The 20,079-nt window shown below is 48.7% G+C and overlaps 1 protein-coding gene across 3 annotated transcripts in view; it reads left to right on the top strand.

Moving 5' to 3' along the window:
• The first annotated feature begins 1,745 nt into the window (after positions 1-1,745).
• AMOT (angiomotin) overlaps positions 1,746-20,079 on the top strand; it is a 59,930-nt gene continuing 41,596 nt past the window's right edge. The window contains exons 1-2 of one of the 3 annotated variants that reach the window (XM_068696541.1): positions 12,399-12,521; positions 12,711-13,080. The gene's annotated coding sequence lies outside the window, so the exon portion shown is untranslated. Of the gene's footprint in view, positions 1,940-12,393; positions 13,081-20,079 lie in introns of those variants that run through there. The other 2 variants (XM_068696539.1, XM_068696538.1) reach the window with 2 other exon arrangements.

Raw genomic sequence — 20,079 nt, 5'->3', positions numbered from 1 at the left:
GATTGCTTTCTAGCTGTTACTCATGTTTTCCAGGCAGGGGTGCAGACCTCCGACAGCTGCGGTAACGAGGCAAAGAAAAGAGTGAGCTTGTCGGCCACAAAAAGACTATGGATTTTGGAAATCCAGTACTACAAAAACAAACATTCCACCATGTTTTATAACAGACCATTCTTGTCTGGCTCTGGCAAACAAGGCCTCATGACAGCACGGCCCATTTTAGTGTCACTCTTATACCCGTGTTGCTGGATTCCCATGGAGCAAAAACAAGACTTTCCCTCCATAGTTCCTTTCTTGGTGTTTACAGTGAAGGTCGGTGTGTGGCCACTACCTCACTTTTTTCCCCCTCCCCTCCTTCATCACAAGCAACAAAACAAAGCTGTCTGTAATCGAATATAGCAAGGAGTCACAAGGCTCCACAAACACAGACATCTGCGCTTAAAAACATCTTTTCACCTGACTTTGGATGCTTGCTATTTCGTGTTTAAAATGGTGGTGGTGGTGGTGTTTGTTTTCGTGTGTTTATTTTAACTATTACAACTTTCAGGTCTGTGTGCTCACCCTGACAGACGCTTGGTTTTAAGGGTTTTAAAGTGAAGGGGATGAAGCATAGACTGCGGGAGCTGTACACTTGATGACCAGCAGTTGATTAAAGACAACTTCGTTATGTAAGCTTTACCTATTAAGTGTTTGTTTTAGTAACCACTACTGAAATTATAAAATATTTTGAGGCACCTAGAGGTGCTTCCATTGTTACATTTTACCTCCTCTGGAGTCACACTGTTCTTTCTGGATTCTTTTTGTGTATGTTTGGAGATAATTCTAGACACACATCCCCGACAGTTCTGCCTTTGGGTGCCTTTTGTTGCGAGTGGTTTGAGGGCAATGATGCTAGTTAGAAATGTGGAAGAGAGGTTAAAAGATGAAGCAGTTGCAGAAAGCTTGCCAGGTGCAGATTTAGCTTTTCAATGGGCTGATAACCAAGTGAGATAAAAAAAAATAAATAAATTGTGAAGAACTTAGGTCCTCATAGCTGAGATCATAAAATGTTGATGTGAAAGCATAAGTTTGCAGTCAGGAAAGTAAAATAAGCTTCTCTTAGGCAGAAAATACATGGGCTTTCTTAGGGGTGTCTCCTTGTATAAATTACAGTCTACTGTAAACGGCAGGAGGTAGAGAAAGTGTTTCCACGTAGTAAAAAGCGTAATTGATGGCAGTTTTTCAAGTTACTCAGTACTGAAAATTGCAGTCACAGGTAGCACTGGTGACTCAAGGCCACAGGCAGAGCCATCAGCCTTGGTGTGCCGGAGGCAGGGCAAAATATCTTTAATAATTGCAGATTTGGCCAGCCAGGAGGCCAACTGCGGTGCAAATGTGCCTTTGTACATCGGAAACATCAAAACTTTACGCTCCAGCGCTGCCTTTCCACAGAGGGGGCCTCGGGTGGGCAGCAGCCATTTTGTGAGGCGCATCCCGCTCCCTCGGCGGTAAAACCACCTCCGTCTTTTGATTTTATTTTTGGACACCGGGCTCTGTTGCGTAGTGCACAGCCTGGAGGGTGTTTCTGAAAAGGACTTGAGCGCTTTTAGCCCCTCAGTTGCCTGCTGCCGAGGAGCTGCGGGGGGACCCAGCAGAGCCTGACCGGGCAGCTCCGTCCCGCCCATTGCCGCCTCCCCTCAGCCGGGCGAGGCGGAGCCGGCCGTGAGGAGGAGAAGGAGGAGGAGGAAGAGGAGGGCGGACTACGCCTCCCGGCAGTCTCCACAGCGCCCGACCCAACGAGGGATGCCGGGTGCCGTAGTCGGGGCCGCCTGGTGAAAGTTAATAACCGAAGGCGCCTCCCCGAGCTCCGCGGCGCCTCTCGTTGCCATGCCGGCTTTGTCGCCTCGGCGGGGGCAGCGGCACGATGGATGAACGGGCGGCCGCCGGGGCAGGCGCCCGCCGGGTAAGAAGCGGGAGGGGAGGAGAAGGGGAGGCTCTGGCCGCCGCTCTGAGGCCGGCTCCGGGAGGGGAAGGCGGCTTCGTGGTGCCCCGGGTAGGGCCCTGCCCGCCGGGCTCGGGGGCAGGTGCGGCGGGGAGCGGGGGGACGCGGCCCCGGCCCTCCCCTCGGAGCCCCCCGGCCGCTCGCCCAGCCTGAGGGAAAAGCCGGCCTCGGACACGAACTCCAGCTGCCCCCCGGCTCCCCGCTGCCCCCGCAGAGAGGGAAAAGTCCCTTCGTGGGAGGGGAGAGGGCTGCGAGGGTTTGCTGTGGGTATCTGCCGCAGAGGAGAGAGCGGAGCTGTCCCGACCCTCCCCGGCTCCGTTTCCCAGCCCGGGGGTGTTTGTGCTGCCCGCAGCCCTGCAGGACAGGTCCCTGCCCTGCCTGCTGCCTCCCGACCCTGCTGGCCCCCAGCACCCGCAGCAGCCCAGTCCCCAGGTGGAGCGGAGGTGACTCCAAGTCCTCCAGCTCTGCGAGGGGAAAGCCTCAGCGTGTGGGTGATAAGCCCACAGTGCTGAAAAGCTCTGCTTTTGGGGCCTTGCCCTGTACAGAATGGGGTCCCACCAGCCCCCTCAGGGCTGGGTTTAGCTGTCCATGCTGCTGCTTGGCGGTCTGCCCTCAGGTGCGAAGATTGTGCCTTTTGTTGGCAGACCGATTCAGGTAGGCCTGTAAATAAATGTTCGCCATCGGACTTGCCATATGGTTGAGGCAGAACCACAGTTCCATCTGTCTCTCTCCCAGGATATCTTTTTGATAAAGGTAAGGGCTGGAAGGCTGAATCTTTGGTCAAACAAGAACCTGGTAGGTGACCTTAAACGTCTACTGCTTTTGCTTGGTGCTGTAAATAGCCCGAAATAATGAAATAATCACCAGCATATGGTAGGACGCCCTAGCATTTCCATGGCACAGGCTCCTGGGGAGCTGCTCTCACTTTTCACAACGCTTGGGCACAGGTTCCTTGCCTGGGATCCTCCCCTGTGCAAAGCATACAGATCCCCATTCGATATTCAGGTTAAAAGTTTCTGCGTGTCACCTCTAATAAATGATCTTCAGTTCAGCCCTAATGCGATAGAAAATAACAAGTTCCATTTTAATTCTCTCCTCATCTTTATTCCACTTTTTAATAATATTTTTTCATTAAGCCACTAATCCTGTCCTAGCACTTCTAATCAGGAAGGCTCAAGGTGCTTTACAAAAGAAGTAAGAATATAATTATTCCAATTATCCTCATTAAGGCCGATATTCTTAACTTTTCAGCAGCTTCCACAGATAATATAGGCCATAAATAATTAAGAGTACAATCTAATTAAAAGAAATCCCCAGTTGTAAACCAGAGGGCTGCACTGAAGTAGCCAGCCTTCAAAGGCATGGCCTTGTAACCTAATCTCCCTGATCAGAACAGCAGCTCATTAACCTGCGACTCCTCACTCTCCTGACCTCGCTGCCCCCGCAGCAGGTACATCCAGGTGCCTGTGCAGGACCCCACAGAGGGAGAGGGTTGTGACAGAAGGCATTCTTGAGAGCCTCCTCCTATAGGAGCCCCTTATCTGGTCGTTTGAATAAAGGTCTGGTGTTCAGAGGGTTATCAAAACCTACAGTCGGAACTGAGCGGAGGTAGGCATGGAACTAGTTCAGTTTGTTAGCGGAAGAGAACTAGTTACTGCAAACTAGAAATGTTGCTCAAACTGGATTCCAGAAGATACAGAGAAGGTTGTGTCCTGGGTCAAGTTCCTATGCGACCTAAATAATGTTCTGACCCACAAAACACAAAACTCCCCACACGCCAACTTCCTCAAAGTCAGTGCGAACTGTCACGGCTGGGAGCTCGGGCTCTAAACTGCTCCTACTGCAGTGGGTCTCTGTATTGTAACACCCGGGTGTCCCCGCTGGAAGCTGACTGTCTCAGGACTGCTGTTTATCTACAGAATTCACCAGCAGGGCTGCATGGGTGAAATCCTTGCTCTCATTCCAAATACCTGCTGTCACACATTAGTTACTCCGTGGGAATGTTTGTGCTCTGATTTGTGGTTACGCAGCGTTCGGTGATGACCTAATTGCAACATTCTCGTTAGGCAGAGAAATTTGAGTTTGGCTTTATGGTTCGCCTCACTAAGGCAGCCAGTGCTCTCGAATATGTCTACATCAGTACTGCCACTTCAGCCCCATGTTTTGTGGGGGATCACAAGGCTGAAATGTGTGCATCTAACAGCATCTCACACTGCCATTGTAATGTGTAACAGCAAGCACGGACCATCTTGTAGGTAGAAATGGCTGGATCTGATGAGCTTCAGCAGCTTTCTTACCACTGAGGAAACCACCTGTGTTAGTGTGGCATTGGGAAATTTCCTTGGAAGTTGGCAATACGCGAAAAGAGCTGCGAACAAAGCTGGGAATGGCCAGCATGCCTTTCTGACCCTCTCGTGAAGAGGCTTAGTCTTGGTTCCGGGATGTCAGTGTAGTTTTCAGAGGTAACTTGAAGGGATGCTGACTGCATGTCCTATTAAAACAAGTCCCTGAGACCCATGGGGTCTGGCAGAGGCCTGATTTTGATCCATCTGTGCTGTAATTTCTTCATTTGTGAAACTCAAATGTATTGCGTTAAACTGTAATTGGCTGGTGTGCTGGGGTATCTGAATAGCAAGGCACGACTTGGGGTGCCAAGAAATGCTGGTGGCACTGGAAATGTGCTGTGAGTGAGCGGGGAACCCGTGGAAGTGAGGCGGCAGGGAGTGCAGACACCTTGAGCTGCAGAAAGAGGGTGAGAATGGGAGAAAGGGCCAAAGAACTTAAAATAGAAAAGAAAAAATAGTGTGTGGGGCAGACGGCGCACGGAGAAACATGGAAGAGCAGGTCTGGAAGGACATGGGGACAGAAGGAAACCACCGGTGTTCACAAGCAAATTGGTGTGGTGTGGACGAGGCTTTGCAGTTGCGTATTGTAATGGTCTCAGGGAAACGTGGTGCCGCTTCTGGGAGGGAGGAGGGAAGAGGATTCCTGGAAAAGTGCGCGCACACACAAAGAAGCCTTTGGTTTCTTCCCTTGCACATTTGTAGAGAGCTCACGTCTTTCCCTTACCCCAGGAGACATTCCCATTTCCTTTCATTTACCGGTGTTTGGAAGGCGGAAGGAGATCAGGCACTGTTGGGCTCCCTTATTAACTTAATCTGTGGGAAGCCCTACATAAATCACTGAATTTCCTCGTCTTGATAGGACGAGATATTTGTACAGTGAAGTCAAACAGAAGATGGAGGTTCCTGCGCAGGGAGGCTTTGACACTGTTCCAGTCCTGTGCCTGTGACTCTTACGCGTGTGTTTCTTTGAAGTCTGAAGCTTAGGAGTCTGCATTAATGATCAAGGGACTGAGCTGAATATGGAATTCGAATGGTACGAAGGTAAAGGTGTGGGCATGAATGTGGGAAGAGAATGTTTAAGAGTAGTCTGGCATGTATAGTTAATAATAATATTACAAAAAAAGAAGTCAGCGTGTTAATTTCCTACAGTTCTTCAAGTTCTCAGGGCTTCCAGCATCTTCGTGTTTCATGCAGATCAGTGATCTTCTATCATGTCTGAAATTCTAACTTCCTTAACCAGTGGAAAACTCAAAGTTTGAAGCCTTTTGCTGTTTCTTATGATGGGAAACTCGCTCTGATCCCTTAGGCAGGAATCTCTGTTCCCCACATAGTGTTTTAGAGCCCCGTGCTTGGCACTTGGCTGTTGCTCTCCGTCCCACTCTGCCAAGTGTCAGTGATCCCTGGATGCTTACCGAGTTCCTTAGGGCTCCCAGCAGATGCGAAGCGCTTCTGAAGTTGAGATTTGTCAGGAACAGAATGCATTAGAACATTTATTTCTGACTTTGACTTACGACTAGGGTAAAACTTACCTATTTTTACCACTGTGTTTTTTCTCTGTAGGGCTCTCAGCTGTTTCTCTAATTCAGGAGCTCTTCTTCCTGTTTTTTTTCACTTCATAAGTAAAATAGTTAAAGGAAAATGCGGCACGTCTGGCTAAACTTAATATACAACTTTCTCCCGACTGAAACAGTGAGATAGGCCCTTGGGTTCAATTTTTGACCCCCCAGTTTTAACCGATTTTTCCAGAGCTCCACCCTAACTGCTGCTTTTTCTTAGTTGAAAATAATTCCCCTATAAGGATCACTTGAATTCAGCTTTCTGGGAGAGCCTGAGCACAGATTTCTAGGCTTGATTTTCAATTCTCGTGTTATGTAGGGCTCTTATCGGGCAGACTGCAAGGTGAGGTGGTATTGATGTCCTTCGGGACATGGAGCAGCTCCCTGGGGGACCTGCAGAGCAGGGCAGCTCGGAGCTTGGCAGCCGCTCTCCAAAACTGGCTTTACCCTGACAGGACTGCATTATAAATCCTCATTTTTTTTTTTTGTGCACGAGATTTCTTTATGTGGGTATTTAATACCATAAATGAATATTTATGGCGGTGCTTGAGGTCTTTGGATTAGGTATGTCATACAAAGCTCTGACCCAAAGCCCACTGTCGCCCAGCAGAAAACCTCATCTCTCACATTGCTCTCCCCTCGCGCCCCCAGGGATTTAAAAATACAAATTATTTTAAGCAGTTCAACATGTACGGAGCCTTAGTTTGTTAGCTTGAGCAGAATGTCTTTCCACAGCGATGTTCAAAATGAAAGAACAAAAAGCTACCTTGAAAAATAGCCATTGGGAAGCAGAGCAGCAAAAGCCAAGAAACTTGAGCCCTTTGCTAATGAATGCTCTGTCCTTAACTCACATTGTCTCTTTTGTTTCCCACACTTTCATGAGCTGCACATGGATTCAATTTGCCAGTCTTTAACCCTTCTTGCCAATGCCTGATCTGTGTGTAGTTTGGAAACTGGGACAGCTGTCACTTAGGTACTTGGCTTTGGGTTCATTTTATTTTATTTTGCTGCCGATCTGTTTGTCCCTGCTCTGTCTGCGGCATGGATGCAGTGAAATAACCCACAGGGGTGTGGACGAGGCTTGGGTACAGGCTGGACAGAAGGAGACGAGGCTTTGGCAGCCTCCTGGGAAAGGGTGTAACAGAGAGGGCTGGGGGCAGGTTGGCTTTGATGAAAGCATCGCAGCGTTTCCACCGCGACTGCCGTCGGGGAAGATGTTGGTGCTGCACTAAGACTTTTTGATGAAGAGCTGTTTTTCTTGGCGTAGCTCTAAAATTGATGGAAAGTCAGAGTGGAGCCAAGGGATTTGGCATCACGGGAACTTCTCACACCAGCTTGCCTTTGTGCTGCAGCACAGCAGAAGTGCTTTCTGCAGAGCGAAGCATTAAACATCAGATGTTTATTTGCACCAGTGAATGATGATTGCCTGTAGTAAATACACTTCTTAGCGATGACTGTATTGTTTCCAAAAACATAACTAGCTCTTAGTTGCTGTTTGCTAAATTGACAGGGTTCTAATTAATCATCCCTTTAAAACAAAAACGGCATTGCATGTTAAAAAACATAATGCATTTTCTTTTTTCCTCTAGATAACTCCTGAACAAAGATCACCAGCAGAGAGTGCTGGTGCTCTTCCAGAATCTGCAGCAGATTCTGAAGTAGATTGTAAAATCAAATCCGACTTTGTTCCGTAATTCTATTTTTAGTTTTTCTTTTATTTTTTTTTAAATAAAATGTTAATCAGCTATCTGTTACTTGATTATCTTGCTGCCTCTAATTATCAATCTTTGCAGCTCACTACAGGAGAAAGACAGCTTTTAGGAGAACAACTATGTACACAGAAAATCCCTAATTGCCACTTTTTCAAGCAATTACAACAGAATTTCATATATCTTGTTCTAATGCATTTGCTCTTTTTTATGCATAACATCTCTCCTTTCATTCCTCCTCTTTAATTTCATGTTAATGAAATTAAGTAATCTGTTTACTATTCAGTACAGCTCCTCTCTAGTGGGAGAAGGTGGCTGTGCTCCTACAATCTGTAGAGCTCTAGCATCTGTGTGGTGCTCGCTCTATCACCAAGATCCTTTTTTGACCTGCTGAGGCAGTGGGAGATGGCTTTTGGTTGGGCCTCTCCCAGATCTCAGTCTGATTTTGACATTAGGATCAAAAAAGAGCTGCAGAAGCTTTACATCAAAAAGGAGCGCTGGCCCTGTCCCCGTGGTGTTTGTCAGTGTGTTGGCACCATTACTAGTCCTGGAGACATGATGGTGGTGAAGCTTTTTGGTGTTAAATCAGACGTGTTTTTCCCCTCATAGTATTTGTGGTCGGATCAGGGTCATTAAATCTGTTTTTGCTGCAGAACCTGCTGTAATCTCACTCTCATGTGATTTCATACATTCTTTAGTCATCGAGAGCAAACAAAGGCTGAGTTGAAGTGTAGGGCCTTTGTGCCGTGCTTCGCTCTGATCCAGACCTGTTGGGAGCTTAGGGAATCTCCTAGTTCATTTCAGCAAAATCTGAAGGGAGATCTTAGAAAAAAGAGGTGTGAGAAGCAACGAGTGCAGAGGGCCGAGGGAAATGGTCAACTTTCACACGTTAAGGACCTTACTATACAGTAGACATCAGTTAAAGGCTTACAGCCCTTCTGAGGGAGAACAAGCATCTTGTAAGGAAATCTCTGTGTCCAAACTGACCCCGCTGGCCTTATTTTGCCAAAACTGCATTTAAGTACAGGACTGGGCTGTGAATTCACGTAGAGCTAAGCTGAAACGTCTCGTTTGTTTTTTACAAAGTTGGCAGTTGTTTACCACTCTTCCAGCGACACCGCCTGCTTCCAAAATGCTTCATAAAAAGGGGGGCAAGGTTCACCGGTTAGAATAATTCTCTTTACAGGTGGTACCTGATCAATCAACTCACGGCTGACACATCTCTGCTGACCTCTGCATTGCTTCTCTCTGCAGTGAGCTGTCCCTTTTCTCCCCCTTCCTGTGCAGGCCCTTTCTTCACCCGAGGAACCATGCCGAACTTGAGTTACACTCCTTGAGAGGTACCGGCCCGACTGAAATAATTTAAGAAATCTTCACACGCAGCAGCACGCACAGCCCTAGATGAGCAGAGCTGTGGGATGGTGCAAAGCTCAGCAGAGACGTGGGGTTGTCCGTGCAAAAGCCTCTGTATCAGCTGCTTCCCTCCCAGGAGTTATGTGGTTGTTACAGTTTCATTATATAGAATCGGTAGAATAATTAACTTATATAGAAGGACACAGTAAGTGCTTAGAGAAGGACGGAAGAATAGGTAGTGAGTCACTATTCCTGCTGCTCTTGTGTTTTGAAGAGTATTTTTCTAGCATCTTTTCTATTTTTTTTTCCTAGCAATTCTACAAATGTTGTTTTATGGTGGTAATTTCTAGTGGTGTTGGCATATGAATGTTTGTCATTGCCATCTGTTGGTGAACGTTAACTGGTTTTACATATAATTCATGCCTCAGTCTCATCTCTGCCAGATTGATTTCTGTGTTTCTTCCTCTTCAGAAGACGTAGCTGGTCTCCAGCTGCACCCAGTGGCAGGACCTGAGGGAATTTTTCAGGGTTAGTTACAGCTCAGGCCTGACAGCAGCAATGTCAGATCCTCTGAACATGACTTAAAGCTGGCTGTGCCTGCCCTGGTGCTGGCTAAACGGCAGCAAAAGCTGTGACGCTGCAGCAGAGCCGTGTGTCCGAGGTCACTGCGTGTGCAGGTCCAGTGGCCTCCAAAAACCCCACATCTAAACTGAACGCCCAGCCCAACCGCTTCACCCTCCTCTTCTTTGATGCCTTCTCCACATGTTCCTTGTGATTATGTGATTTTGGAGTCTTCTGATTTTACTTTAATCTGTACGCCCTGGCATATTTGTTCACTTTTTTTTTTTCGTATTTGTTCGTTTACCTGCTTTTCTTCTTCCTTATCTGCCAAACTATTTGACTTCCGTGGCAGGAGAGAGAAAGAAATCTCCCTTGTCACAGTTACCCGTTCATAGCTCCTGCTCACCTAATAAACTTAGCCTCATCTCCTCTTCTGAGTCTTTTTTACTGTCGCTTGCATTGCTGTTTGTTTACTGTGAGGCCATTATTTCACTTAGCAGTGTATTTACAGACTAGACAAAGAATTCCCAGCCTGGAGGGGTGTGGGGGGAGTACTGTCTGGCCCCACGAGCTAAATGGCACTTCTGAGCCCTGTGAAGGGTTTATTTTTTTACATGCCAGAAGAAAAGCGCTGTTAAACTGGCGCGGGATCAGAGATGTACCGAAATTAATTTCCCCCCCTCTCAGGCGCGCTGAATGGACGCAGGAGCGAGTGGCGATTCCTCCCCGTACATGAGGGATAATATCAGCAGCTTCCTGAGCTCCAGCTGCTGAGGACAAAGGACGGCAGAGCTGCAGCGATTCCTGGAGGGAGGAACTTTAAGATGGAGGAATTTTAAAGAATGCCAAGGACAACCTCTTAAAAAAAAAAAAAAAAAAAAAAATTGTAGGTGGAGCAATTCCAGGTCATCCGAATGCTTTGTAAGCTCAGGATTTATTTTCCTCCTTTGAAATAGTTGCCGTTGTGGCATTTATCTTTTGCGCTTTTTAACACACCGCCTGTGACCTTTGTATGATTGCATAAATTGGCCCGAGGACGCTGGAACAGTTATTAGGAACCCCTTTCTTATGTTGTTTCCTGAATTCCCACATTGTGGCGTGATGTGTGTATGGAAACTGCTCGCTTCCTCCCCTGGCAGCTGTTCAGACAGCCCTTGTGTGCTGCAGCTCCTGAGTGCTGGGCTGGGCGCGAGCTGGGTGCAGGGGGGAGAGCATTTGAAGAGAGAGAATTTGGATTTCGTGCATCTTTGTTCTTTTCCAGTTCCGATAAAGCTGTTATCTCAATTGTGTGGGTTAAACACGAGCAGCGCTAGCCTTCTGTAGAATAAACAGCGGCAGATGACTTGAGGTTAATGTGCCTCGGGCACGGCTAGCTGCTTTTCAGAGTCTGAATGAAGCAATATTTTCACTTTCCGTATGACTCTACCTTCTTCTCTCTTTACTCCCCACTCTATTTTCTTACAGCATGTGGGAGGGAGACGGGATGTGTGATTGAAGCTTGCTTTCTAACTCTTTAATTCACTGTAGCTATATATTTCCCTTACAACTCCACCCCACAGCATCTAGGAAATATGTGCTTCATTAACTTGTTCTGTCGTCTTTTTTTTTTTTTTTTTACATTTGCAAACTGTAAGGTTATGGGATGTTAATGAATTGTTTACATGTGCTTCTACATTTGTTCCACTGAATAGTTCCAATGCATGAATATCAATTACAGGGGAAAAAATAGATGTTTATATACGCTGCGTTTGGGATTTCTGAAGTTTGACTTCCTGAAATCTTTTCCAGATCCTTCTTTTAAATGGGAAGAGCTGCGAGTGTTGGAAAGGAGTCATTTCCTCAGAGCAGCTGAGGGGTAGATGGCTGAATCAAATTCTCTCATCTCGCACGAGGAGCCCAAAGGCACTCAAGTCAGTGGGCCAGGTCCCACCGTGCGAGGATTTGATGTGTGGCCAGTTGTGGCACTTCTCATTCTTTCGGAAATGGATGTTGAATCTTACCAAGCGTGTACCACTTAATGGGCTTAATATTTACGTGGTCAGGCCATAGTACTGTACTCAGCCTGCTGGTGACTGCTTCTTGTTCACTCTTCTGTCTCGAAGCCGCCCGTCGGTGCTCGTCCTGCAGCACGGGCAGCAGTGGCCCCAGCGGGAGGGCTCAGGCACGTTGTGTGACAATGTGGCGGTGAGTTGTGAGCGAGGCAGGGGACCGAGGTTTGTACACAAATTCTCCCCTGTTGAAGGACCAGCTTGTTACCTGGGGCCTTGTTTAGGCTGGGGACTTGCCCTGGTTGTGGCGTGGGTCTGGGAGAGGTGAGAGCCGCCTACCCCATCTCGCAAGCAGGGTGCTGCCCCTTGTAAGCTGAGGTTTGCAGCCTGCTGGTGCCCCACTTGCTGCCATTACCCTGCTGCTTGCGTGTTCCGAAGCAGGGAGACCGGACCGAGGCTCTTTTATGGATGCAGCATTTTGGGATCCTTTGTGGGGAGATGGGTGCAGAGGACGTGCGTGTTTTTTGTTGTTGTGTGGAGGTTATTACATGTTTAAGGCCAAACTGCTTTTCAAGTTGAAATTCCGTGGTGGCTGCGTGATCCCAGGCGCTGAATCCTTCATCAGAAACCCCTCTGAGTGCAGTTACTGCCTCTTAGCAAGTGACAAAGTGCCAAAAAAACAAAACATTGCCCACAGGGCGGCAGGCAGCGCCCGCTCCCCCTGACGGGGCGGCGGGACCCGCGCCTCAGGGGCGCGTCATGGCGGGGCCGGCGGCTGTGGGGCTGCGGCTGTGGGGCTGGGGCTGGGCTTGGGGTTGGGGTGGTTGGGGTTGGGTTTGGGGCTGGCGTTGGGGCTGGAGCCGGGGGCGGGGGCGCTTCCTGCCCGCCCTGGCGGAGCCCCGGCCCGCGGGGCGCCTCAGAGGGAGGCGGAAGGAGGCGGAGGAGCGGAGCAGCCCGGCCCCGGCTCTCTGTCTGTCTGTCCGTCCTTCTGGCCGTCTGTCCGGCCGGCCCCGCGGCTCCTCCGTGCTCAGGTACCGGCGGGGAAGGAGGCGAGGAGCGGCCGCAGCCCGGCTGCCAGCCCCGGCCGCGATGCTGAGGGCTGCTGCCCGCTGCTGACAGCGCCAGGCTCCGCTCCCTGCCGCCCCCCTTCCCCTTCCCTGCCCGCCTCGGGTTCCCACCCAGCACAAGGCGGATTTTTTTTTATTTTTTTTTAATAAAAGTCGAGCCGCTCATCCGGCCCTCGCAGAGCGCGGCTTGGTGCTGCGGTTGACAAAGTTTGTGCCCTCCCCTCCGCTGGCGTTGACACTGAGGATGAAGAAGGATTTGCAAGCGAAAGCGCCCTGAAACGCCACATCTTGTGCGGGGAGCCCTGCCGCTGGCTGCTCGGGTCCCAACCTCCACCCTTTGCCCCCGCGGCACCCACCGCTGCCCTTTGGTCCCGGGGGTAAAAAACCCCAACGGCAACAGCAAAAAACCCGAGGAGAAGAACCGCCTCTGGCAGCAGGGAAGCTTTGTGTGACCGACCCAAGGAGCTGCCGGTGTCCAGTTGCTGAAAGGCAGAAACCCCTTTTGTCTGCAGCGGATCTGGAGGTAAGAGCCCTGCTCGTGGCGCGAGGCTCTCGGCGTGCCTTCCCGCAGCCCCGGGCGTTTGGCCATCCTTGCCGGCTCCGTCCTGCAAAGATTGCTCGCCACCTTGCAACACCGACACAGGGAAACTACGCTCACCTGCCCGTTCCACCACTAGCAGCGAATATTAGCTAAAATTAATACTTGTGTGTAATCAGTGTAAAATCGGGTGCAAGTCAGGGAGTGGGTTTGCGTCGGGCTGTGTTTGAAAGCAGAAGTGTTTCTCGCGATGCTCTTTTCAGAAAATAATCGCAGGCATTGTGCTTGTAATCCACGTGTCAAGGTTGTCTTCGCTCGTCATGCTTCACGGAGAAGTATGCATGTGTGTTTACATATGCGTGCGTGCACATAGGGCTCCCACGACCAGCTGAGACTCCCTGCTTCAGACTGGAGTTTGTTTTACATTAAGTGCTTTATTCCTGGTGTCACAAGGTGTAGAAGCGTTGAGCCCGTAATTAAGGTGTATGCACGTCTTAGCAGATTATCAAAGGTGGCTGGTAACATGCTTGGTGCTGTGCAGTGAATGTGAAGATGTGTTTTCTTTGGGTTTTGTGTTTTTAAAGTAAGGCTGGGAACGCAGCAAGGACATGTGCACATAATAATTGGATGGAGGCCCGAGCTCTGTGCAGGGAAACACATTTTGCAGCATACTCCTTTCTCAAGGGGCCAAGTGCTGGATGTGTTCTGCTTTATAAATGATAATACCACTGTGAATTTCTGATTTTTTTCCTTCTCTCCCAGCTCTGTGTCCATACCCACTTCCTCTAGGCCAACATTTCATCACCACCAGGCTTTTGTGCAAGCGAAGGACCTGTGGAATTTCGTGTGGCTCGTAGCCGGACTCCTCCTTTGCAGGGAGGATTACATTGTTCCCTGTGGAAACACACAGCATCCATCCCCCAGCAGGAGGATCTGGCTGTTTGTGTAGTGGAACCAGCCTTGACATCACGCTCTTCCCCACTGCGTGGGTTTTTCCTGTGGATGATACAGGAAATGCTAAATACTGCTCCGTCGCAGTCCCTGTGCCTCTTTCTTTTTTTTTCTTTTTTTTTTCTTTTTTCTTTCCCTCCTCTTCCTCTCCCCTTGGAGGGATTTCTTTGGGGAAAAGTAAGTGGAAAAGGTGTTCTGTTCCCCCTGCAGAGGGAGGGCAGAAAGTCAGCAGGTGCTCAGCTGAGGGACCCTCGGCTCGGCTCGGCTCTGAGGGTCTGAGCAGGATCTGACAGAGGACGTGATACAGGTTTTTGGCTGCTGTCTCACCACCTTTGGCTGCCCGTGACCAGGTCTCCCCACCAAATCAAGGGTGGGAATGCAAGAACCATCTTCTTGAGCTTGTGCTGCAGCTGTGGAGTGCTGGCAACGCTGCACTGGTTCAGGACTGATACAGAACTATGAACCCTATCGTCAAGACCATGCTCTGTTAAATCTTTGGGTCAGATTTGCTCCAGGGCTGTCTCGCTGCCTTCTCCTAGCAGTAGGGTCATGAGCTGACCTTGGAGAAATCAGTCCCCTGGGAGAAGTCTCAGTTGCAGGTTCATCTTGGGCACTTGGTCTTCCCTCTCTTTTTCTCCAGGACGCTGGTTTGCAGCATAACCTCAGCCCTTAAAACATTCCTGGGAGCCACAAGCACAAGGCAGAATGATTTGTTTCCTCTTCACTGAGGAAAGGGGAGGATTTTCAGGAGGGAAAGGGGTGCCAGCTCTCCTCACGAGCTCTCTGTTTCTGCGGGCAGCGCTGCCTGCCCTATTGAGCTGGGCAGTGCAGGTAGGCAGAACGGGCCATACGGGGGGACACGGGGTTGTAAATCCCTCGGTGGTGCCGGCACCTCATCACTTTGGACATGTCTGATCCAACACATATTTGAGTTTTGCTGGCTGGGCCATACACTGATAGCAGGGCTGATTATTCTACCTGCTTACGGTGACGCATGGCATCGGCTTGTGCTGTGAGCGTTGCAGAGTCAGTGTTGCTCTTTCGCAAGGCAGGCTTGAGCGCCTCTGGACTAATGTATGGCCCGCTTTGTGCTGCAGAGCGCCGCAGCGGGGCCACAAGGTTTTCATATGCCTGCAATAAGAATGTATAAAAAATCCCTGCAGTCTGTAATACAGCTCAAAGGGCAGCTGATTTAGATGTGCTTGAGTGTTAAGGTCAGGAGATCACATTCCACAGGTTGCTAGATGAAAGTTCTTGAAGAGGGTAGAGCATAAATATTTGATTCGTGTAGAAGGGATTGGTGCAAATCCTTTTGTCCCTGCTCCAAAGATATTTTATAGGCAAAGCACAGGGCAAAAAAAAAAAAAAGAACCAAGAAAAACTTACAGCTGCTTTGTGCTGGAGGAAGTGGAATGGTAACACAGAGGATTGTTGTTGAATTCCACTGAAATTCCTCTCGGATACCCCATCTTCAATAACAGTGAAGAGAACCGATGTTTTTAAACTTAAAATGACTCATAATGCATGGGCTCTCGAAGTTGGGTTTAACATTGTATGCAAACATTGCCAGCTGGTGGGGATCTTTCTGGATAAATAAGAACTATATTTGTACAAGAAGGCTTGAAGGATATATTTCAGATGCATCCTGATTAGCATAAGCCATTCACTTTGTAGAAGAATAGCAAGAATCTCAGAAGTGGCGATAATTTAATAGTCCACTGTTCTCTTTCTTCTGTCCTTCATTGGCAAACTGACCGATTTTTTTATTTGGGAAGAAGGTTGCGTTGCCTAACCGCCACATTTTCCCAATTGTGACGGTGAAACTGAGCACTTGCAACCCCCAAGTTCTCAAAACACAAACCCTTCTCCCTCTTTTATCCCTTCATCTCCAGCTGAGTATAATGTAGGGCTGGTTTTGTGTGTGGTTGGTTTTATTTTGGAAGGAACACCTTGCACTATTTAACTGTACAGCATCCAGCACAATGCTGTCTTGGTCCGTGGCTTGGACTCACTGTCACTGTAATGAATGACAAGCCAAAGTGCAATTTCAGCTCATTAAAGGCTTTCTGTTATTAACGTAGAGCGAAATCTGGTGTAGCTGTAGGTTGTTGCCCTGTCGGTGTATATCCAGAATTAAGTCTTTAATTCCAGAATTACCAACAGTCCCAGTGTATGTTAATGTGAAATCCTTTTAGCTGTGAATGAATCTATCTGCTCGTACCTCTCCTGGGGCAGGACTCCAGTCTGCAGTTCCTGCTTCATTCATCCTGACAGCTCCTAAAGAGCTGCAGAGCCGTAACCCTTTGCAAAGACAAAGCCCACGACGAGAAAGTCCCTACGTGGTAAGATTCACATTAAACTCACTAAAGCCTGGCTCCAAACACCTGTACATTATGAGACTGAGCAGGGCAAAATAGGGCGTACATGAGGCTCTGTGCTGAATTAGAAAACCGACCTTGTTCTTGGCAGAGGCTTCTTGGCTTATTAGACGTTCCCACGTTGGGGTGAAGTGCAAACGCTTTCTGAATTCAGGAAGATGCCTGTCTTTTCCCATCCAACTTTTGTTGCGCAGTCCCATATTTCAAGGTATTTCCAGACACTTGCTTTTGAAGAAGTCTCCTGAAAGGTTTCCGAACTGCGACAGCCTTGTGGATTTTTTTTTTCCCCTGCTATTGTGGGCGATACAGTGGAGTGGAATGTCCTTGGTTGCCAATGTTTGCTGCTAGGTATCCCCCTTCCATGGAGACCAAATGTTTATAATAGGGTGAGAACAGCCATTTGTGGGGGTTGGCAATACGGCTGAAGGCTCTCTTTCTCCTCTTCTCTCCACTGAAACACGAGGGAGGACTTGGATCTCTCGGGCCTTCAGAGCAGTGTTCCAAGTGCCCATTGTAAAGGTTCAGGAAGCACCCGAGGATTTGTCAAAATGCTTTAGCCCGTTGTGTTGAATCTGGGCCACAACTGAGTTCTGTAAGCTCGTTTTCTGCTTTTGGGAACCCGTTGCTCGTCTTGCTCTTTGATGTGTGTTTGTTTTCTAGATTGGACTTTTGTCTACCTGCTCTGCTCAATCTTCTCTTTGTACATGCCCATTTATCACATCGTAGGCTTTAAATCATTGTATGAGCGAGCAGGCACACAGCTGCCCTCGGAGTCCAGCGTGGCTGCAGGAGCTTCTCAGCTGTTAAACCCTGTTGGACAGGAGAGCAGATTCCCAACACCTGCAAGGCGGTGCCAGCCGCAGGAAGTCGCCGTACCGCAGCCTCCGCACCATGGCTGCGTCTTCAGCTCCTGCAAAAGTTTTTGGCTCGTGCTTGGACCAGATCTGAAGTTGTGTCCACGTGAAAGCATTGTACTGCATGGCAGGAGAGCTCCAAGTCAGCAAATATCCAGCTCTTGCATGTTGCTCGGCTCTCCTGAGTAGTCTTGAAATGTAATCTTCAAGGCAAAAGGAAATAAATCACAACAGCTTTGGAGAATGCTGGTGTGAAGGAGGCCCTAGGAGCGATGCATTTCTAAATATGCAGCATAATGCTTGTCTGCCTTGCCTATTACGCCTTCAGGTGAAAGGAGTTTTTCAGGGTTGCTGTAATTTGTATTTACCTAGACACTCAGACATAATTTTCTAGCTAATGTAGCTAATGATATATTTGAAACTTATCTGTGTATAAATGGGCATGCAGGGCAAACCAGCCACCTGATTTCAGTGGGAGATGGAGTGAGGAATGAATGGGCGAGTGAACAGGAATAGGAGGATGAGAAGAAAGTCCTGAACAAAACAGAAAACTGAGCCCAAATTAAAAAAACAATGTGGAAGTTCTTAGAGCCCTCTGACCCTGTCCTAGGAGAGCAGCGGTTCCGTGCGAGTGCTCAGCTTAAGCAAGGGAAGGACGAGTGTTGGAGCCTCCTGCAAGGCTCAGGGGTCCTGGGTTGTGCTCGTGGATTTTAAGGGTGTCCGACGTGCTGTGCCTTGCTGGGAGCAGCTCCGCTACTGCTGGCCTAGTGCTGGGAAAGCAGGGGCTCTCCCCTCTCCCCACGAGCTGAAGCCTTAGTTCAAATGAAGAGAAGCGCCCTGATCTGATTAAATTGGTCTGATACACATAAAAGCAAGGCCTTCAGTACAGCCCTTATATATCCGGTTGTAGATGGAGATTTTGCTGAGCAATTCTATTCTACGAATGCCTATGAATTATGCCAATTTAAGTTTTAGTTTAATTAATTAGCTTTCGTAAGGCTCTCGTCTGCGTAGGAGCTGTGTCGCAGGAACTGTTGTTTGCTTTAAAAAGCTTTGTTTTTCTACACAACTTGGTTTTTTAACAGATTGCTTAACCTTTTAGGATTATTTACTGCAACCCCCAAGGAAAGTAATTCCACATTTCAGTGACTTTGTTCTCTTCAGGCTTTGGTGAACGTTTCTTCCTCTTCTAATTTGGGCAGTTGTGTGTCCAGCTGAAGCGAATTGCACAGCTCCATGCTAGGACGAGCCTGTGCTGTCGTAGGGCTTGGGAAAAACAGGGTGGGAAAACAGCTCCCTGGTTTGGCTTTTTTTTTTTTTTCTTAGAAAAGAAACAAAACTAAAACCTCTTGCATATTTCTGGAGACACGGAACATAAAAGCAGTGTGAGACAGCTCGCGGCGCTGTACGAGGATTTGGTAATCTGAAGTTTACCGAAATCATCACAGCCAAATGCTCACATGGGCTGCACCTAATCGCTGTTAGGTTAAAAAAAACACCACTCTTTTACTGCAGAATGACAAAAGTTTAAGAGACCAAGAGCGATCACAGAGTCTATTCCACCCTTCCCTTGGGTAAGAGCAGGGGACTGTGGAGGGCAGGCGGAAAAACCCTCCCAAGGTGCCTGAAAATACCTGGCTTCTCCTGGTGGTGGCTGTGGGTTGGGCATGGAGCACTCGGATCTTGTTTAAAAAGGAGCAAAATAATAAAAAAAACGCTGGCATCCATGGGGAGGAGAATAGATTTACCACCTGGAGAACAACCAGTGCCTTTCTGGTTTGGGAAGCAGGAGACAAGAGAACAAGTGGTGTGGGAAGCCCTGGGCCCCGTCCCAACCTGCTCCCATGGCATTTTGGAGGGATGGTGCCGTGGAGCATCACAGAAGGCTGAAGGGGCGACCCAAGGCTCACAAGACATCGCTTGTGGGAGGCAGCCAGCCCCGAGGCAGCAGCCCAGCTTCCCCTTGTCTCAAGAGGTCGGGGTGCCAGCTTTTCCAGGCTCCGCGAGGCCCTGCGTCACGTCCCCTGCCCGTGAAAACAGGAGAGCTCCGCGTGCGGCCTGCTGCTGCCATCGCCTGCAGCCTGGAGTGGTGCCAGGGACACCCCGAGTTGTTTTGGGGTGGCTTCTGCACCTTCAGCAAGGTTAATTGCAGCACATCTCTGCTTCTGTGGCATAAGATCCTGGTGTGCTCTTCGTTCCTAGCCCTGCACCATCAAAACCCAAACGTGCAGATGTCCTCCAGCGGGGGAATATGACAGCTCCAGCTTCTTGTTACCCCAGCTGCTGGGGATACCTCGCAGGAGCATCTCCTCCAGCTGCACAAGATATTTAGAAAACTGCCCTGCCTCCTGCTTGCAGAGGTGCTGGGATGCCTGCACCCTCAGTCAAAGCCGTTTCGGCAGAATCTGTGCTTAAAAATACTTGCTGCTTCAGTCATTATGGAAACTCCTCCTAGTCGTGATGAAGTTTATATTAGCAAGGACATAGTTTTGCTGGTATGGTTTACACAAGGCTTCCTGAGTAATATACCTAAACCCAATTATTTCCTGGTGTAGCCGCTTTAGAGTGGTTGCTGGAATAGTTGCAGTGAAAAAAATCAATTCCCCGAATGACATAGTTGTGGCAGCAGGAACATGGACGGAGCTGCGTTGAAACGAGCATCCTAATGCCTTCCTCCCAGTGTGGGGCTGAGGCTTAATTAATCATCTTACAAGTAATTAAAGGTTTTTTACAAGGTGCACGTGAAAAACCCAGGTGGTTATGATAAAGAATGACACCAAAACCACTTGGAAAACATCCTT

Source organism: Anas acuta, chromosome 13, assembly GCF_963932015.1.
Source record: "Anas acuta chromosome 13, bAnaAcu1.1, whole genome shotgun sequence".
In the NCBI taxonomy this organism is placed as follows: domain Eukaryota; kingdom Metazoa; phylum Chordata; class Aves; order Anseriformes; family Anatidae; genus Anas; species Anas acuta.
The sequence above is the reverse complement of the archived record's forward strand: the minus strand, read 5'-3'. Positions and strand labels throughout refer to the sequence as shown.